Source organism: Panthera onca, chromosome A2 (genome assembly GCF_046562875.1).
Source record: "Panthera onca isolate mPanOnc1 chromosome A2, mPanOnc1 haplotype 2, whole genome shotgun sequence".
NCBI classification, from domain to species: domain Eukaryota; kingdom Metazoa; phylum Chordata; class Mammalia; order Carnivora; family Felidae; genus Panthera; species Panthera onca.
This window is the reverse complement of record NC_138340.1, coordinates 137,356,861-137,373,618: the sequence shown is the minus strand read 5'-3', so window position 1 is coordinate 137,373,618 and position 16,758 is coordinate 137,356,861. Positions and strand designations below refer to the sequence as shown.

General features: G+C 34.0%; 1 pseudogene; it reads left to right on the top strand.

The window, feature by feature from the left end:
* The first annotated feature begins 15,299 nt into the window (after positions 1–15,299).
* Positions 15,300–15,879, top strand: LOC132674988 (large ribosomal subunit protein uL6 pseudogene; annotated as a pseudogene).
* The last annotated feature ends 879 nt before the right edge of the window (positions 15,880–16,758 follow it).

Below are 16,758 nucleotides of genomic sequence, written 5' to 3'. Positions count from 1 at the left end.
ATTTCAGAATCAAACCTTCTTTTTTTAATGTGAGAGGCCAGTTTTGGTTAGAAATTTACTGAAGCTGTGAATACAGGCTTTTCTGAAATTCTGATATCCCTTAATCAAGTTGTTCCCCTAATCTTCAGCTGTCCTTCAACTATAGAAGTTGAAGGTGTCTACAGAGATTACTGTAGACTATTTTTCCGTCCATTAAAGTGGTAAATTTCTGACCTATGCCTCTATATATCTGTATTCAATATATAGTGAAAAGACACATTTTTTTCATTTTTTATAATTTTTTTTCATTTTTTTATTCAAGAGAGAGAGAGTATGTGCATGAGTAGGGGAGTAGGAGAGAAGGACAGAGGAAGAGGGAAAAAATCTTAAGCAGAGCTCATGCTCAGTGCAGAGCCAGATGCTGGGCTTGATCCTATGATCCTGGGATCATGACCTGAGCTGAAATCAGGAGTTGGACATTCAACCAACTGAGCCACCCACGTGCCCTATTTTTTGTTCTTATAATTTTTATTTTCCGTGTATCTCTCAAATATTATAGATATTACATAATCCAGTGCTATTAAAAAGTTGTTTTTGGGTCTCTTGGGTGGCTCAGTAGGTTGAGCCTCTGACTTTGGCTCAGGTCATGATCTCACAGTCCATGAGTTCGAGCCCTGCATTGGGCTCTATGCTGGCAGCTCAGAGCTCGGAGCCTGCTTCAGATTCTGTGTCTCCCTCTCTTTCTGCCCCTCCCCTGCTTATGCTCTGTCTCTGTCTGTCTCAAAAATAAAAACATTTAAAAAAATTTTTTTTTAAGTTTTTTAATGTTTGTTTATTTTTGAGCAGGGGGGTGCGGGGAGGGGCAGAGAGAGAGGGAGACAGAACCCTAAACAGGTTCCAGGCTCTGAGCTGTCAGCACAGAGCCCGACTTGGGGCTCGAACTCACAAACCTAGAGATCATGAGCTGAGCCAACGTTGGATGCTCAAGCGACTGAGCCACCCATGCACCCCTATACTTGTTCATTTTGTATCTATTGTAGTTAGCCTGAAACTATGAAAGAATGATTTGAAACATTATCCTACTTGCATAATATGCATTACCATGTTACACACATACACACAGAGAATTGGTTCCTTGTGTCAGAAACAGACTTTCGATTTACAAATTACTTTGTGCCAGTTCCCATTCTCCAAATCACCACAGGGTGAGGGGTGAAAGCATATGATGTCAACTCTATGTATTGCAGGGTATGTATCACAGGAGGGTAACCCCAAAACTATGAAACTGGGAGCTTATATAAGGTGGTTGGCACATCTATCTCTCCAGAGATGGAAAGAAATTGATGTTTGCTCTAGAATATAAATACATACTCTCTGGAAGGAGAAGGTCTCTAGGTTTACAACCCCTGGAATGTAAACAAATGGCTCCAGGGAAGACTGTCTATAAATTTCTCAGAAACGTCCAAGGCTTGCTTTTTTCCCTTCAATCATCCTTTACACAGATTGTCAGTAATCTTTGCTCAGTAAGCCCTGAATGTGAGAAAACATGAAAATATTTATGGAGCATTGTTTCCTGACATCTGCAACAAATATATTCATATATTTTTTTCCTTGTGCATTGACTTTTTTCCCCTAAGTTTCATACATATAAGCAAGCAAAAATAGGTTACTTTCAACAAAATAAAATCAAACTAGGAACATATTTATTCCTTCAAAATGTCAACTACAAAGAAGATAATTGAGAGTTTTTATAATAATTCTTGGGAGAATTGCCATGACTCTAGACTCCCTTATGCATCCAAACTCTCAGTCACATGTTAAAAGCATAAGAAAAATCAGAAATATTTAAAAATATGTTTCGATCTGAAACTGTCTCCTCAGAAATACTAAATGGAGTAACTCTTTATGAATAGGTAACTTTTGTTTTTCCAGCTTATATATACATTTTTTAAAAATAAATTATTCTCCATAATTGGTAGAGAGGTGAAAATAGTATATATTCCTTACATTTTATATGTATAGTTTATCTAGCTTAAAAAGTTATATAGCATTTTAAAAATACTTTTATATTAAGTAAATGGAAAATAGGGACCTACTGTTTTTGGTATTACAATATATAGAAAGGACATGAGAATTTAATTTTTTTAATGAGACCATGAATTAAAGTAGGACAATAAACAATAAAACAATAAAAATTGTTTTTTATTTAGCATATACAACGTGATGGTGTGTTATTTAATATATGTATATATTGTGAAATGATGACCACAATCAAGCTAATTAGCACATCCATCACCTCACACCATTTTTTTTCCTTGCTGTTCTGAGAACACTTGAGATCTATTCTCTTAGCAAATTTCAAGTATACAATATAGTATTATTAATTATAGTCACCATGTTGTACATTATATTCTCAGAACTCATTCATCTTATAAGTGAAAGCCTATACCCCTTGGCCAACATTTCCTCATTTTTCCACACCCCTAACCACCATTTACTCTCTGGTTCTGAGTTTGACAATTTATGAGTCTACATATAAGTAATATCATACAGTATTTGTCTTTCTCTATCTGGTCTATTTCACTTGGCATCATAAGCTCCAGTTTTGGGGCACCTGGGTGGCTCAGTCAGTTAAGCGTCCAACTTAGGCTTTGGTCATGATCTCGCAGTTCGTGGGTTCAAGCCCCACGTCGGGCTCTCTGCTTTGGATTCTGTGTCTACCTCTCTCCCTCATGCTGTCTCTCTCTCGCTCTCTCAAAAATAAATAAACATTTAAAAATTTTTAAAAAGTAAGCTCAGTTTCACCAACGTTGTTGCAAATATCAAAATTTCTTCCTTTCTTTTTTTTAATGGCTGAATAATATGCACAATGAGGAAGCAATCATAAAATAAAAGGCAACATATAGAATGGGAGAAAATATTTACAAACCACATCTCTGATTAGGGGTTAATATCCAAAATATATTAGGAACTCATACAACTCAAAAGAAAACATAATTACTGGATTACAAAAAAAAAAGGACAGAGGGCCTGAAGAGACATTTTTCCAAAGAAAACATACAAAGGCACGTACAAAGGTATTGAACATCACTAATGATCAGGGAAATGAAAATTAAACCACAATGAGACATTACCTCACACCTGTTAGGATACTTATTATCTTAATAAACTCTTTACTCTTCAAACCACATAGAGTTTGTTTAAATGTGTTTACATCATAATAAAGAACTAGGATAATTTGTGTAGCAATAAGCTATATTTCCAAAAGTTGCTGGTGTTTATTATACAATAAATGCTAGAAAATATAGAGAGGAGATTTTTCAACAGTCAGAAGTATCAAATATAGTTTTTATCTGATATGTGGAAATCATATATTCTTTATTGCTTATATTTTTATTGACACCTTTCTTCTTAATAGCACTTGCACAGATATATGTGGTTAAGTGTAGCTTCCTCATTAAAAGACACATATGAGCACCCTTTCGCTTTGGTGTATAAAAAGGACACATCAGGTAGAAACCAGCATTTTTGTTACAGATTAGATTAGATTGCAAAGAATTACATGATCTATAATAGTGAGGGGACACTGTAGTGAATAAACTATTAAGGGTAATTCACCACAGGACAAAATACAGACGTATTAACTAAAAAAGTTTTTGCCCTTGTGGACTATTATGAGTGGAATTGTGTGCCCTAGCCCTCATATGTTGAAATCCTAGCTCTTAGTACCTCAAAATGTCTCCCTATTTGGAAGTAGGGTCATTGCAGATATTATTAAGGTGAGATCAGACTGGAGTAGGCCAGGTCCCTAATCCAACATGACTGGTGTACATATACAAAGGGGAGATTTGGACACGGCCACAGACATAATGAGAATGGCACATGAACATGAAGATAGAGATTGAGGTGATGCAAAAAGTAATGCCAAAGATGGCCAGCAAACTACCAGTAGCTAGGACAGAGTCATGGAATGGATTCTCCCCACAGCCCTTAGAAAAAACCAACACTGCCAACACCCTGACCTCGGACTTCTAGCCTACAAAACTGTGAGACAATACGTTTTTGTATTTTAAACCACCTAAATTGTGGTACTTTCTTATGGCAGCCCCAGCAAACTAATACATGGCCTTTGTATCCTTCCTTTCTACAAAGAATCAATGGCAGTCATATTCATTCACATATTCATTCACCTTAGGAAAGAGAAAGGGCACATATTCATTCACCTTAGGAAAGAGAAGATTAAAGGGCCCAGAAAGTATAAAGAAGTCAACTGATCTAATCAGATGTTTGGAATCTTAATATAGAATAGAACTTTGAAATCAAAGGTGTTGATTTATAGAGATCTGGGAGACTGAGATTAATGTCATTCTTCTTCTTCTTTTTTTTTTTTCTATTCCAAAGCCTGAGTATGATAAAACAAAACCTGATACTTGAACAGAGAGAATTTAAAAGTTTCATCTTCACCCTCAGGACTTGGGAAAAGTCATATATTTGAGAGAGGGTTTCCCAGGTTTGAAAGCAAGACTTAGTCTGCTTGTAGGATAGCTGAAAATTAGGACAGTAGTTTAGTGGACGTCCCCTTCTGTGCATGGTTATTTTGAAAGGGCTCTGCTTTCTACCTTACTAGAAAATTTAGGAAATTCGCCAAACCAAGGAATAAAATGGGGTGACCTAAGGAAGTGCAACACTCCATATAGCATCATACCAGTATCAGAGACTGGCAATCACTAAATAAGCTGGCTAGCTAAGTGCCTGAGAGCAGCCTAGCAGAATTCTGAGCTGCCCACATGATTACAGCCAAATGACACTTCTCTATAGTGCAGAAGTAACTGAGAGAAAACAAATAGAATATATATATGTCTTGGGTTTGCATCAAAATACGGATAATGAGGAATTACTAGGAGGCAAGGTTATCACAGAATATGCTAGAAGATAAGAATGCTAAAGGCTATTCAAAGATTGTTCATTTCAGCAGAAGCCTGAGTGGACAGATGCTAATGTATGAGAACCAGATTCCTCCCTTGTATCTAGGGAGATGATGAAAACAGAAATGTGAAAACTAAAATTGCTTTGCATGCAAAAAGACAGTGGGAAAACAGATAAACAAACATAGAAATTAATGGGCACAGGTGAAGGGAATAAGGTAAATATATTAAAGATACGTATAATATGCATGTATTATATATACATTATCATATTATGCATAATGTATATAATTTATACATATGTATAATATAGGTATCTATGTTATATATTATACATATAAAATGTGCCTAAATATATGTATACGTTATACATATATAATATGTATAGAATATATATTATACATCATAGTACACATATGTGTACAATATATATATAATGTATGTATAGACTGTTAAGATCATAACATACATGATATAATTAGATCATATAGCACATTTTATATATATATATACACATATATATATATATATATATACCTTTATTATATATTGTGCATTATATACCTCTACTTGCTGATCTCATTTGATTTTTGACAACTTATTATCTGATTCTAGTGATCAAGGAAGGTCAGATATGGCTACCTTCATCATATAGCTAAAAACACTAAAAGCTCTGAGAGATTAAGAATATTATTCAATATATATGTAATAAATCACAGGGATGGAACTAGTTACTTTACTTTCCATACAGTGCCATAAAATGATTAGGGTGCATTAAGCATTCTACTCTCTAGGTTGCACTTAGCCCCTGTTTTATCTTCCAAAAGAGAAACCTGATGTTCCTCTAAATATAGTGGATCTGTTTTCTTTTTCCAAATATTGTTGCATCAGATTCAGAGCTAATATTATATGCTTCACCCTTTCTATAAAAAAGAAATTACAGTTTTCCCAGTTAAATTGAAATCCTATGGGAAATAATGAGCATTCTGCATATTCTTTGCCCTGTTATTCAGGTTATGCAAGTTCTTACACTGATCTCTAAAGTTTCTTATAAATGCAATTGTTATCTGATGGCATTAGGCCCAGTACACATGAAGCCATTATGTTAGTCAGCCCTAAACAGCAGTCTCTCAATATGCTAAGTAGCATATAGGGAGAGGAATAACTTGATCCTAAAGTAATACAAAATGGAACCAATGTTTATATTTAACTCAACTTGATTAGAAGATATGAAGAAACTTTTCTGGGCAAGTTACTCTTTGTGATTATACAGTGGAGTAAAAAATGAACAAGTCACTCAGTAATAACGATGGTGCAAAAGGCATGATGAATAATGGCAGCTAAATTTTTAGAGGATAAAAATGCGCCATGTACTATGCTAAAGTTTCACATGCATTGTGTAACTTAAATGTCATGACACTCCTATGAGATTTTTATCTTTATTATCATACATAGATAGATACATGAGTCAACACAGTTAAGTAACATCTTCAAGTGCTACAGGCCTATTCATTCTTGGACCCAGATTTAAACTTTTGTCTGTCTGACCTCAGGTTCCAAGCTCTTAACTGGCAAAAATCAGCAATTGCATCATCAGTATCACAAATTACTATCTGAAGACATCCCTTTTATTTTTTTCCCCCCCAACCATCCAAACATGACTCTCAAGTAATATATTGTCACAAAATTGTATGTTTGATTTGGCCCTTTGTCAAAAGGTAGCTGCCCCACATTAAAAAAAAAAAAAGAAAAAGAAAAAAAAGGAAAAATTAGCAGTGTCTCTCAAGCCTATTAGTACTGCAAACTTCTTCCTATTAGCTAACATATGAGCCAGCCCTTAAGTTAATATTTATTTTTACTTTATATCTCAACTTATGAAAATATTTCTGAGCTCTATCCTGTAATAGAAAAATGCAACAGGGGCGCCTGGCTGGCTCAGTGGGTAGAGCACACAGCTCTTGATCTTGGAGTTGTGAGTTCGAGCCCCATGTTGGGTGTAGAGATTATTTAAAAATAAAAAAATCTTTACAGAAAAAAAAGGAAAAAAAGAGAAAATGTTACAAAAACTAAGTACTCTAAGTATTCTATTGTAATGAGAAACTCCATCTTACAGACCTTAAGTATTAAAGTTCTGAATAGGATAGAAGACAGTACTGAACACTTAATCCTTAACAAACTCTACATTACAAACTCCCTACAGCATCACCCTTACTCATGTGAGGGACCCCTACAAACCAAAGAACTCTGTATCTGTTCCTGGAGGATTGGAAAAAGGCCATTATAAATTTGACAACACTTAAAAGAAGGCAACAGACCCTAGACCTGAAAAGGGAAAATCAAAAGCCTGTCAGCACAAATTATTCAGAACTTCTCAAATCCTAGCAGAGTGAGTTGGTCTCTGGAGAATCTAAATCCTGAAATTATTTTTAGCTCAAAACCACCACTCAGAATTCTACTCCAATCCCAACAGAAAGGTGTCCTAGCAGATAAAGCATAGGTAGTAGTCTCTCCTTCTAGCGATTGGAGCAAACAGAGAAGTGTGCGATCTCTGTGTGTTTCTAGACACTGATCCATAACCTTGAAGCATTAGGTTTTAATGCACAAAGACATCTGTCTATTTTCAGTGACATAGGGCTATCTTCCCTAATATTGATTTAAATACCTTTTTCAATGAAAAGAATAATTTATTCCCAAGCCCCTCCCAAGAACATTTCTCATCTGAAGTGACCCATATTTTAAAAGGACTTAAACATCTATTCTTCTAGAAACATCATTTTTCTCTCTTCTTTCCCTTTATTTTCTTCTTCCTTCCTTTCTTCTCACTTCCTTCCCTCACTTCCTCACTTCCTTCCTTCCTCCCTTCTTTTCTTCCTTTCTTCCTCCATTCCTCCCTCCCCCTTTCTTTCCTTCTCTCCCTCTCTCCCTACTTCTTTTTTTTTTTTTTTAATTTTCTGGAGAATAGTTTATCTCATTTATGTTACATGAGGAAGGTGGCTACTAAATATATACTTTTTGTCATGAAAATGAGAATAGCAAATTGTATGGTTTTAAATAAATATGAGTTCATTGAGAAGATACACTCATTTCCTGCTAATTTCAGTGAGACTAATAGGAGGTCAGCCTAATTCTCGTGGCCATCTGTGGACTCCTGTGATGTGCTGTGAACAGTCCATTCCATTCATACTGACATTGATATACTTTCCATTCTATGGCTGGCAGTGAAATGAATTTCAAAACGTAAGTGTCTGTTTTCTAAAATATATCATCTTAAAATGCACAACTGCTATGACTTCTGCTTTCATATTGTAAGAAAATCTAAACTTTTAAAGAATGACCATTAACTCCAAACCTAATGAAAAAAAAGAAAGAATGAAAAGAAAACTATAAGAATTGTTTTATCCCTTAGTATATAATGGTAATTGATGTTAACAATAGTTATTAAAACATTGCAAGAGAAATATTTATGAATAGCTTGTGAAAATAAAAATTATTTTTAGTATGATTTCATATTAGACTTGCTTATATTTCCTATTTTCTTAAATTGGTTATTTCTAGATTAATCAGAACATATTGATTCCCAGTCACTTTGTACAAACGAATGTTTACTATAACCATGTGTTCTGTGAAGTATGCATTTCCACAAAGACTGTATTTTTATGGTTTTATAGATAATATAATATAAATAAGTAAGCTCTCAATAAATGCATAATGACTTACAAATAGCCTCAGAAGATTTTGCTCAAAATTTTGCTCAATTTTGAAGGAAATTTTAATTACAGGAGTGTACTAAAAGCATTCAGATAATTACTGTTGGAAAATATTCCTTTTCCAAAACTAAATAATTCTTACTGGTATTGCCTGAAATTTTACTTTTTTCTAAATATTTTGTTATATGGTTGTTTTTCCTATAGTTTTACCTAACCCCTTAGGTAATACATGTGATTAAAAAATAATAGTAAGTAAAGCACTGTATAAATGCTTATCTGTTTTTTGTACTATTTTGGAAGGACATTTCTTTTTCTTTTTTTAAAGGTTTTTTACTTTTTTTTTAAAGTAATCTCTACACCCAACGTGGGGCTTGAACTTATAACCTAAAGATCAAGAGTCGCATGCTCTCCCAATTGAACCAGCCAGGTGCCCCTGGAAGAATATTTCTGAGGAGTTTGTACTTATAAAGCCACAGCATTATTTACTTTGTATATTGTTCTAAAGAACATTGACAAAGAAAATCTATCTTTGATCTCAGCGGGAAGCCACCTGACCATTCATAGTGATTAAGGTGTCCTCTTCAGACTTCCATAGGCAGCAGAAAATGCCCAGAGAGAAGGTCATGGGCAGAGATTCTGGCAACTGAACTGACCTCACCTGCCACAACGAACACACAATTGCATAATCCTAGTATTTACACAAACCCTTCTTGTCTTTGCATAAACTAGTGTTATATTTTTGTGTTCAGTAGCTGTGAATTTGGGCAACTGGTTCTACTAATCTTTCCACAATAGCTTCAGCACTCCCTCTTGTTTCTAATATTATTTTGTTTTTAATTTTTTGTGACCACATTGTTATTGTTAAGTGATCTGGTTTCAGTCCAATTGAAAAGGGAAAGACAAATACAACTATCTGGTACTTTTGAAGCCAGTAGATGGCTTCAATCCCTGCTTGATTTAATGATGCTATAAACTTGGAAGAGTATAGGCACTAGAGATAGGCTCAAATTTTTCCCTACTGTCAAGGAAAGTAGTTATAAGCACACAAAATTTTTGTGCAAAAATAGTCAATAAAATTCCCACCTGTATTATTTTCTTTTCAGAAATTAATAACCATAAATGAACTCAAAATTATAGAAGGGTATTTTTCATACATGCAGATTAACAGACACAGAATTGCATCATATTAATTACTTTGTTATGCGCAATTATAGTAACCACACCATATATTTAATCTGAGTGACATTTTAGCACTGCTTATAGTACAATATCTATAAAAATTATTAAAATGTTTTCTTGGTGGTTAAGCTGTTTAAGAGTCCTCTGATCAATGATACTCTAATAAGGCTAGAAGTGGAAGTTTAAAAAAGGGTGTGTTTTATTGAAGAAAACATTCTTTTAATTTTGGTATATATGTATACATATACACAGATGTATACATATATATTCAAAAGTAAAACATTAATATATTACCAAATATATATTATATATTAGTGTAAAATATATATTTAGTAAAAATATTAGTATTATATATATATATATAGAGAGAGAGAGAGAGAGTGTGTGTATATGTGTATATATGTATGTGTGCGTGTGTATGTGTGTTTATATACATACACATATATAGGGAGAGAGAGAGAATTTGTGAGGGCTTTGTTTGTTTACCTGTGCATGAATAAGAGAGGAAAGGGACAGGGGTAGGAATGATAAATGATAATGGAGGCTTAATATAATTATTGGTAGTCTTAAAGTTTGTTTTATTAATTGTTAAATCTCAGATGAAAATTCAGAAATACTCAGAGCAGCCCATCAAGTTGATGATCTAACCTAGCCCCACTCCAGCAATACATGAAAGGCTACATTTTTACCTACTGTAGTTCTTTGACATATTCAGCAAGAAGAGTAATGTATTGATCCTTTTTATTGTGTCATGTTTTGTTATAAATCATAAATAATTTGTCAATTTACTCCTATTTAGACTTTTTTTTTTCTTTAGGATTTCACTCCATTGAATTTTCAAGACAAAGAAAAACCTGTACCAGTTCCCTTTCCTTTTAACCAAATCTAATATGTCTGAATGCATTAGTACTCTCTGTTTCCTCCAAAGATAATTGGCAGACATTGATGTCTTTCCTTTTAAGTAACTGCCAAAGAGTACACTAAAAAGCTCTAGGGAATCTAGTAAGCCATTTGTAATGATGTCAATAGGTTCAAATATCACACTAACAATGAATCACTCTTCCATTAACAAAATTATTTCTAAAATTGCCATCATCATTATTTCAATAAATGAACATGTTATATCATTACTGAGGTAGGCTTTTTGATTTCTTTGCAAACATTAATATAAAATGTGATTTTCCCTATAAACCATGTCCATATAAACTGAGAAAACATTACTAACAATAAATGTAATTGATGCTAAATAATCTACCAAAGCATCTGAAAACAATTTATAAATTTTTTTCTTCTTCTTCTCAGACTAGGGAGGGGAAAGCAAGTAACATTAAGTTGTAGTTATTTTAAAGGACTTTTCTATATCTTTTTCACTTTTAATGAATAATCATATTTAAAGTTCATATATCATAATTTAATCATGCTGGTATTTAAAATAAGTATATAATTATATAAATATATTTGAAAGTTTTAATTCACACAAATGTATCTAATACATTAAATTGCCTACATAATTAAAATAACTTTTCTTAAGATAGAATGTTTATTCCCTATATCGAGATGATAAACTCCATAATTATATAAAATTATTATTTAGGTCTTCACAAAGTAAGATTATTAGAGTTCTTGCTAAACAAAAGTTTGATAGTGTGGGCACTGATTAGATTCATTTGTGAAAACAGAGTTGTTTGTATTGGATGCTAGAAAACAGAATACATAGGTCTCAGAAAGTAGAAAATAGAACAAATCCCTTCTCCTTTCCCCTGTCTTTGTTCTTAAGAGTATATTGAAGCTCACCTTCCAAGTTTTTTAAGTTTTTTTGAAAGGTATTTTGAAAGAGAGAGAGAGAGCAAGCAGGGAAGGGGCAGAGAGAGAGAAGGAGCATCCCAAACAGACTCCACACCACCAGTGCAGAGTCTGATGCGGGGCTTGAACTCACAAACTGCAAACCTTGAGATCATGCCCTGAGCTGAAATCAAGAGTCGGATGCTTAACCGACTGAGTCACCCAGGTGCCCCAAGCTCACATTCTAATTCTTAGGAAGAAAAGACTGTAAACTGAGATAATAGTCAAAAAGCATTAAAAGAGACAGGAAATCATCCAAGTAGAGAAAATGCTCAGACTACATATTAAACAAACTTGTACCAGATCAACTGTAATTTCCACTGGACTTCATTCTTATATTCAAGACATTTCAGTTTTCACATACGTTTTTATGAGCACATTACACATGAATTGTTTAGATTAAAGAACCATAAGGCACCCCAAGGACACAGTCTGAAGCAAACTTAGTAGGGACACAACAGGTACTTGATGACTAAATACTAAATACATGACTTATTATCTAAAATGTTCTGTGATAAACAAAGGATTGATGTTTTAAATGGCAAAACAAAACAAAAACACAAAAAGAAAAACCAAATAAAAAAAACAATGTAAAAATATAAAGAATTTTTAAAAAAATTTAAAAAATGGGTACATGCTATTTAAAATGTGTATTTTCGAAAACAGTTGTGAGAGTATCTCTGTCCTGTTAGTTTCTTCACTTATAAAATTAAAAAAAAATGGCAATTGTTATTTCATCATAGGGATGTTGTGAAGATTAAATTAGCTTATATGTATGAAGTATTTAGTCCAATGATGGAATATGGTAGGAGATCTACTTTGTATTGTTGTTGTTGTTATTATTATTATTATTCTCTGATACCCATTCTGTGTCCTGAGTCAGCATTTCAAGACTAGTAGAACCTGAGTGTATGAAGGCAGAACCTTTATTTCACGTGACAACACTTCAATTCTCCCTTATGAAACAAGCCTGCTAATTAGTTTCCGCTTGTGTGACCTCGCCAGCATCTAAACCTCCAAAACATAAGAAAGCAGCCCATCACTTATGAAGGGTCATAAAATAGAGAGGACAGAAGAATGTTTTTCCAAATGGCTAAGATACAAAAATGTGCATTACTACTTCAGTTGTTATAAGCAATGACATGAATCCCACAGATTTTCACTTTTAGCATGAGTAACTGACTATTAATCTATTAAGATAATTATTAGCATTATAGACATTTGATATTCATTTCCTAAAAAAAAAAAAAGAAAAGAAAAGAAAAGCAAATAACAGAAAGTTACATTAAAGATTGTATTCAGCATTCTGCTAAGACCAGCTGTCACACAATGCTTGGCAATGTTACAAAGCTCCTATCTGCATGCGCATTCACACAAATATTAAGAGTCCCTCTGCATTTTATGATGCATGTTGCATTTTTTAGTGCAGCATCTGTGTTGTCTTTAGTGTGTTATGACTTTTAATCCTTGAGTTAATATATTTATAAATATGTTGTTCTGATTTGGATTTATTGATTATTTTGTTTCCAGATAAATGTTGCATCTTTAAATATTTTATTAAATTGTTGCCAATGTGATTTCCACAGGAAAATGCATGGACTTAATTTTTACTATGATCTGTTTAAATTTATTTTAAAAAATCAGTAAAAAAGAATACTAGTACATTTCCAGTTGTGATTGTCATAATTAAAGATCAACTGATACTTTTTTAATAATAGAAATATTAGAAATATGTAATGATTATTCATAATTCTATGAAATTCCAAAACAATGCTAAGAAAATAATCCTTTTGAAGTTCACATATTCAATCAATATTTTTTTTAAAATTAATTTTAAATTTTTATTTTTGAGAGAGACAGGGAGAGAGAGAGCGCAAACAGGTAGAGAGAGAGGGAGACACAGAATCCGAAGCAGGCTCCAGGCTCTGAGCTGTCAGCACAGAACCCTATGCGGAGCTTGAACTCATGAACCATGCGATTATGACCTGAGCCAAAGTCGGATGCTCAACCGGCTGAGCCACCCAGGCATCCCATTTTTTTCTTAATTTAAAATGAAGTTAGTTAACACACAGTTTAATAATGGTTTCGGGATCCAGTAAGTCTTATTTAATTATTCAACTGCTGAAAACCTCTGAAATATCTGACATATCTTTGAAAGAGCACTGCAATTACAATCCCAGCTGTGTAGGGGGGCCTGGGTGGCTCAGTTGGTTAAGAGTCCAACTTAGGCTCAGGTCATGATCTCGCGGTCTGTGAGTTTGAGCCCCGAGTCGGGCTCTGTGGTGGCAGCTCAGAGTCTGGAGCCTGCTTTGGTTTCTGTGTCTCCTTCTCGTTCTGCCCCACCCATTTGAGCTGTCTCCCTCTTGCTCTCTCTCAAATATAAATAAACATTAAAAAATATAAAAATAAAAAAGCAATTCCAGCTGTGTAAGATTTTGCAGGTTAATTTGGTTTTCTTTCTGTATTAACTTTTTTATTTGCCTTTTAACTTTAATTTTGGAAATAATCAATACCCAAAGAAGTTGTAAAGATAATACAGAGAAGACTCTTACTCTTCACCCAGTTTCCCCTACTGGTTACATCTTACATAATTATAATACAATATCAAAAATAGAAATTTTGACATTGGAACGATGTATGTGTATAATTCCGTGTCATTTTGTCACAAATGTAGATTTGTGTAATCAATAGCACAGTGTAGATACAGGACTATTCCATGCCCCAGTAATTTCCCTCATGGTTCTTTTTTTTTTTAATTTTTTTTTTTTAACATTTATTTATTATTGAGAGAGAGACACAGAGCATGAGCAGGGGAGGGGCCGAGAGACAGACACAGAATCCGAAGCAGGCTCCAGGCTCTGAGCTGTCAGCACAGAGCCCGACGCGGGGCTCGAACTCACAAACCGCGAGATCATGACTTGAGCTGAAGTCGGACGCTTAACCGACTGAGCCACCCAGGCACCCCCCTCATGGTTCTTTTTTAATAATCAAACCTGCGCCCAGTTGACCACTTCTAACAGCTGGCAAGACCTAATGTATTTTTCATCTCTATAATTTTGTCATTTCAAGAATGCTATATAAATGGAATCATACGTCGTGCAACTAAGTTTTTCCACTCAACATGTCTTTGAGATCCATACAATTTGTTGCATGTTACTGACAAATAAACACTTATTATTTATCAGTAGTATTTCATGGTATGGATGTACAACAGAGAGACATTTTTATGTTTCCACTTCTTGGCTATTGCAAATAAAACTGTTATAAACAATTATGTACAAGTATCTGTGTGGACGTAGGTTTTCATTTTTCTGAGATAAACTGTAGGAGACCATTTGATAAACGCATATGGGTCATATGGTAAATGCATGTTTAGCTTTAAACAAATTGTGAAAATATTTTCTAGAGTAGCTGTACCACTGAACATGCATCCCACCTGCAATGCATAAGATCTAGTTTATCTGCATCTCATTGCCATTTAATACCGCCACTGTTTCATTTTATTCTGTTAGCTGTTCTAATAGGTTTGTAGTGATGTCTCAACACTGACTTAATTTGCATTTTTTGATGGCTAATGATGTTGAAAAGTTTATCATGTGTTTATTAGCCATGCACGTGTACTTATCAATGAAATATTCCTTCGTGTTGCTCTTTGCCACATCTACTGTGAGAATGAAGACCATTCTCAGCAATCAGACTGCTGACATTTCAGAAAATGATGACATCATTCTAAAGGGATGCACTGTTATTGTGAAGGGCCCCAGAGGAACCCTGCAAAGGGACTTCCATCACATCAATGTAGAACTCAATCTCCTTGGAAAGAAACAGAAGAGGCTCCAAGGTGACAAATGGTGGAAGATGGAAAACAACTGGCTAGTATTGATGCTTTCTGTGGTCACGTACAGAACACGGTCAAGGGCATTACACTGTGCTTCTGTTACAAGATGAGGCCTGTGTATGCTCACTTCCCCATCAATGTTGTTATTCAGGAGAATGGTTCTCTTATTGAAATCCAGAATTTCTTGGGTGAAAAATACATCTGCAGGGTTCAGCTGAGGCCAGGTGTTGCTTGTTCAGTATTTCAAGCCCAGAAAGAGGAATTAATTCTTGAAGGAAATGACACTGAACTTGTATCAAACTCAGCTGCTTTGATTCAGCAAGCCACAACAGCTAAAAACAAGGATGTAGAAAATTTTTGGAAAATCTATGTTTCTGCAAAGGGAACAGTTCAGCAGGCTGATGAATAGATGTAAGTTGTCCAGCTACAGAAACAGCAAGATGCCGGATAACTTTTCAGACTTATTTGTGGTATTTTAAAGATATAATAATCTCTGCTGATTGGGGCTTTTCTTAAACCAATAATCCTTTCCAACTATTTGGCAAGTAAACCACTCAAAAGTAAATTGTAGTGTGTTAAGAACAATAACAGAAGGAATAGGAGTTTTTCTAGCAAAACTTCATAGGAGGAAAAAAAAATATTCCTTCATGTCTCTTGCACATTTTCTATTTGGACTTGTTTGACTTTCGTACTGTTGGGATACGTACTGTTGGATACGTTTGACTTTCGTATATATACGTATATATATACACAAATATGTAAATATATATCCGTCATATATATATATAATATATAGTTATATATATCATATATATGTTTCCTTTGTTGCTTATGTGGTTTGCAATTGTTTTGTCCCAGTCTATATCTTGTCTTTTAATCTCTTTCACTGGGTTTTCTGCACAGTAAAATTTTTATTTTGATGAAGCCCTGTTTATCAGTTATTATTTTTTATTGATTGTGATTTTAATGTTATGTATAAAAACTCTTCATCAAGTCTAGATCATCAATTTTTACTACTTTATCTTCTAGAATTTTTTACTGACTTTGTCCGGTTTTGAAGTCAGGTAATACTGGATTTACAGATTTAGTAAGCAAAGAGGTTTTCTTTTTTTTTTTCTTTTCTATTTTCTGGAAGAAATGATATGGAATTGGTTTTTAATTCTTTTAAAATATTTTGTAGAATTCTCCAGGGAATCACCAGAGCCAGATTTCTTTTTAGGGAGTTCTAAAAATTATGGTTTCTATGTGTTAATAGTCATAAGGCCATGAAATTATCTATTTCATGTTG